Source organism: Lathamus discolor, chromosome 1, assembly GCF_037157495.1.
Source record: "Lathamus discolor isolate bLatDis1 chromosome 1, bLatDis1.hap1, whole genome shotgun sequence".
In the NCBI taxonomy this organism is placed as follows: domain Eukaryota; kingdom Metazoa; phylum Chordata; class Aves; order Psittaciformes; family Psittacidae; genus Lathamus; species Lathamus discolor.
In genome coordinates this window covers 70,275,643-70,280,795 of record NC_088884.1, presented here as the reverse complement: position 1 = coordinate 70,280,795, position 5,153 = coordinate 70,275,643, and the positions used below count along the sequence as shown (strand labels likewise).

The window sequence follows — 5,153 nt, the reverse complement described above, 5'->3', positions numbered from 1 at the left end:
ATGCTAAACGTTTTATGCCCTGCACTGGCATGAAACCTTTCACACTGCTGCTCTCTGATCTTGTTCCCTGTTGAATTTCTGGAGAAAGGTCAAGCAAGGCAATACTAACCCACAGTATCAGGAGAACCATGTTATGATTCAGTCTCCAGTCACCGTCATACTTGTCACCTGTGATAGTGCTGTTTGCCCAGGACCTTTACAGTGTAGAAGACACCCAGATATTCAAGAATAGATGAAGGGCTACATCTGCATTTCCTGAAGGTTGCTTTTGCATCCAAGGAGCTGCCTGGAAAGCAGGAGAGCAGTGTTTATGTGGGACTGGGGCAAGAGCTGCTCAAGCTACAGTCCCAACAGGGTCTGTGTTTCTCAGCCTGCCAGCAGACCTGGAAAAGACCATGTAGGGGAAAACTCATAATTCTCAGTGGCAGCTTCCCAAGCATAGCAGTTCTCACTGGGAACAACCTTGCCTCTCCTCTGTGGAAGAGGCTGAGATAGTCTAGTGAAGATACCTAGTGAAGACAGGCATTCACCCCTTTATTGTTGCACATCGGACCACAGCTGTTCTTTCTCACTGCGCTGCAGTAGCACAGGTCTATTCTTAAGCCCAGATCAGCTCCTGTTCTTTTCCCAAAAGAGCTTTCAGGCTCTTTAAGTGGACCAGACAAACTCAGTGTGAAAAAACAATCAGAAGTGAAGAAAGGCTGAGACAGGCCCTGATACCTGCAGCAGGTCCCAGGCAGGAGCTGGGTACAGGATACTACCCCAGCTAGCAGGAACCGAGGACCCCATGGCAGCACAGAGCTACTTCACGTACGATGGAAAATGTTTAAAGTGCCGTAGTTGGGGCCCACAGGAAACTTTTGGGAAGTATGTGCTGGGTCTAAGACAGGAACCAAGAGAGTCAGTATTTAAAATATGCACTGACAATGAATTGCTTCATTACTTTGAGAAAAATAGAGAAGCGGGGGAAGGAGTAAAACTCAGCCACATCAGGAAACAGGCAAATAATTGTCTGACGGATACACCAGGTCTCCTGACTGCTGCCCTAAGACTTTGCTGCTGCTCAGCCCACAGTGTCTTCCTCATCGTGATAAGCATCTCCTTCCAAGAGACAGCAAGATCTCCTCTGCATTTAGGTATTGCCTAGGAACGCACTGCATCTCAGAATGGCAATATGCCCTTGGAAGATCATTTTGCCAGAGGGAAAAGATGGGGCAAGGAGGCCATTTGAAGGTTCACATGCTAAGCTTAAGGCCCCGAGGACAGCCTCCTCCCTCAACACCAACAACAGGGGCTGCATGGCACAGCTCGGTGCCTCAGGTCCCCAGGGGCTATGTAGGGTGCAGGGGACCCCGCAAGAGAAGTGCCATAGCCATGCCATGGGGTTAGGGCTAAGCTCAGCAAGGTGGTGTGACCCCTGCCTACATGCTGGTCAGCACAATGCCTTCTCCGTCATGCCTGAGTGCATCTTCTCCAGTGGGATCTCACACTCTGGAAAAGAAGCAAGCAGAAACGTCTTGCATAGGGCTGCTTACAGAGTCTGCTAGTGTCTTGTTTTCATAGAATCATAGAATCAGCGAGGTTGGAAAAAACCTTTAAGATCAAGTCCAACCTTTACTCCAGCACTGCCAAGGCCACCACTAAACCGTGTCACTGAGGGCCTCAGCTACACACTTTTTGAACACTCGGAGGGTGATTCCACCACTGCCCTGGGCAGCCTGTTCCCATGCCTGAGCACCATCTCTGTGAAGAAATTGTTCCTAATAGCCAATCTAATTTTTGCCCTGCTGTACTGCTTTTCTTTCTCCTCCTCCATCTTCCTCTGTACGTAAGACTCTCAACTGAAGAGTGAAAGTGCCACCCTTCAAACTAAGGAAACTTTTGGCCCATGAGCTGCTGAAAAAAGGCACATAGACATGTGAGCCGCAGCTCCCCTCCCACAGCACTTTGTAAAGCAAGTGAATCATCTCAGGCAGGAGGCTGCTGCACTTTGAACAGCTCAAGGTGAGGAATGGTGCAGGGCAGAGCACCTGCAGAAACTGGACCTCGTGTCTGGGGCTTGCACATCCGTGAGCAGGGACATGGGAAGCGCTGCCTTTGTGGAGCTGGAGTGGGGAGGGGAGCCCTGGAAGCTGCAGGCAGGAAGAGCGGGGCTTGGGACGGTGCCCAGCCTCGCACTAAGAGAGGCAGGTAGTGATCATACCACTATTTATGGCTCTTTTTCGCTGCGACAACCACTGCCTTATTTGGGCAAGAGAGCTCCAGTGGAGGCTGATGTGCAGAGGTGGAGCCTCCAGGGGCACTCCTGGTGCTTGCTCCCAGGCTATCTTCCCTGGAAAAACCCTGGGAACCCTGGCTGGATCCAGCTGTTTAAACCTCAGACTGCAAAGAGACCCATCTCCCCTCCTCCTCGCCCCCATACCTCCTACTAGCTGGAACTGTGGTGAAGGAGAAACGCCTGCGTTTGTGATGTTGTGGGTATCTGGGAGCATTGGGTTGGAGAGTCCCCCGCATCCGACGTGGGAAACCTATTCCCATCTGGTTGTGACAGTACTGAGAACCGGAAGCAAAAAAAGAAAGGAAAAACAAACAACCCTCCCCTCGCCCCCCCAGTGTTGCTTGTCAGACACTGGTGACTGTGTGAAAGGCTGCAGCTGGCAAACGTGCTGCTCAAACTCCACTGCACATCCTCCTGCCTTCACATGGGCTTTGGAGACCCCAGTATCTCTGGCTGAGCTGCAGTGAGTGTATGGGGCTCTTGCACGTTTTAACCCCATCCAGTCCACCCAGCTGAACTACACTGGCAACGGGTTGCAAATAGATCCAAACATAAACATGCTAAAAATGTCACTGTCATCAGATAAGGTTGCTATGCACATAAAATTCCTGACAGCAGTTCATTAAAACAAGGACATGAGAAGTTAAGCCACACACATACAGTGGCTGGGATGCGGAGGGGCGGGTGTTACAGTGCGCTGTAACTCTGGTTTTGAGCTCTACTTCTCCCAGTGGGAGAGGAAAAGAGAAAAAGATGTTACAGCACCTACCTCCTTCTGCAAACACTGGCACGTTTTGGGAAGGAGCAGCAGGCAGGGGTTAGCCATGCCCTCACAAGCTGCGGAAGGCTGACCAACATCGCTCAGCTATCGTCACCAAAACCAGTCATATTTAGCACACCAGGAGGCATTTATCGCTGTTTTACAGGAGAGGAAACAGGCACCGAGAGCTTCCTCCATAATACACTTCTTATAGTTGTTCCAGTCACAGAAATGCAGGGTGGAGCAGGCTAGATGCTGCTGCATGGGCTTACTAGTTCTGACACCCAGGTTTGCAGAGACACATGAGCTGCCCGATGTAACAACCTTCCCTACCATGTACTGAGTTTTTATAAGTCTTCCAACCATGCATGTTAAGAGCCAGGGTGAGGGCAGGAGCTGTGGGAGTCATTCACAAGTGATTTCAGGTGAACCCCCTCTCCTGAGCTTACCAGAGCAGCCACCTTTTATCTGCTTGCAGGCTGTCTGTGGCTAAAGACAGAGAAGCTGCACACCTTGTCCCAGGTGATGAGTGATGTGAGTTAGGTTAACCTGCAAGGGTTTAACAGCGTGTTCCTCCTCAGCCTCACAAAGGTCAGGGTTGGGGCTTGATGACTGCATGAAGCCAACTCAAATTTGAGCAGCCCTTGAAGGGAGGCCATTCCCTTCCCTCCTCTGATCTTCATCCTCCCATGGCCAGTCTCAGCTGATGCAGATTCTCATTCTGTTTTGAAACAAACTTGAAGCAAAAGAAAGAGAGATGTTTCCAGCTTTATTATTTCTTTGGTCCATTTGGCTACTGGGGTACTAGAGAAGCACTGGAAATGTACGGTCATGGGCAGCCAGACATGAGTTGGTCAGAAATCAAGACAGCATGCAGCCCAGGAGAGGCCAGAAAGCCTCCTTTCCAGTGATACCATGAACAGATCGACTCCAGCTGCATGGCTGGTCATAGGGGTTGTTAAAGCATCCTGCATGCAAGTGGTTGCAGTCAGTATCTGAGTTAAGCAATGTCTATTGCCGACCAACATCACAGCATCATTGAGGGTAGGAGGCAACTTTGGAGGTCTCCAGTCCAACCACGTGCTCGGAGCAGGACCAGCCTTAAGGTAGATGAGGGTTCACAGGACCATATGCAGCTGGGTTTTGACAACCTCTGTGTTGCCTCTTGTCCTTTCACTGAGCACCTCTGGCAGTTTGGTTCTACCATCTGCACAGCCCCTTTTTGGGCAGTTGAAGACAGCGGGCTGATAGCTCCCCTCACAAGCCTTCTGTCTTTGCAAACCACCCCAGCTCCCTAAGCCCCTGCTCATGTGTCAAATGGCGCAGGCCCCAGTTCTTTACTGTGAGGGTGGTGAGGCACTGGAACAGACTGCCCAGAGAAATGATAAATGCTCCATCCATGGCAGTGTTCAAGGGCAGGTTGGACAGAGCCTTGGGTGACATGGTCTAGTGTGAGGTGTCCCTGCCCATGGCAGGGGGTTGGAACTTGATGATCTCAAGGTCCTTTCCAACTCTAACTATTCTATGCTTCTCCACTGGAATTCCTCCATTCATTAATGTCCCTTTTGCAAATGCAAAGGACCATCCTGAAGCAGCCTGAGGAATTGCCCATCTCACCTCCTGGAGGAGAGCAGGAGTCTCTCCCTCCTTGCTAAAGCACACGGCTCTGTGAGTGTGTTTGTTGGGGCATGCATGCACAATACCAGCATGTGTAGTGTCACACGGGGTCAGTGCATCCACCCATCCTGTAAATACTGGCGCAGAAGTTTGGGTCATAAATATGGGTGCAAACTTGATCAAATCTGGGGGCAGAGCTGTGCTGCAGGTACGCTGTGTGTACATCCGTGTGCGTACCCAGGGACATCTGTGCACCATCTTTCTCCTTCAGCAGCTCTGCACCTCAGCAGGCACAGATCCTCCTTCCCATTGTTATCTGAGAAGATGTTTACAGTCAGGTCTGAATCTGGTCAGGTAGCTTCTCAATTACTCAACTCTCAGCTATTACTCTGCTTCAGTAACCCTGAAGCTGAGGGAGACAGGGTGTACCAGGCGGTAGCTGGGACTGGAAGACAACAGGAATCATGTTCTGCTCTGGTGCTGTTGCCGGAGGGCAGT

General features: G+C 50.8%; 1 long non-coding RNA gene across 1 annotated transcript; it reads right to left on the bottom strand.

Annotated features, from left to right (window-relative positions):
- Window positions 1-1,418: 1,418 nt before the first annotated feature.
- LOC136007200 (uncharacterized) lies at window positions 1,419-3,333 on the bottom strand. Its single transcript, XR_010609525.1, has 3 exons — window positions 3,048-3,333; window positions 2,423-2,538; window positions 1,419-1,491 (listed from the first exon to the last, which is right to left on the bottom strand). It is a non-coding gene; the product is annotated as an uncharacterized LOC136007200 (long non-coding RNA).
- Between the last annotated feature and the right edge of the window lie 1,820 nt (window positions 3,334-5,153).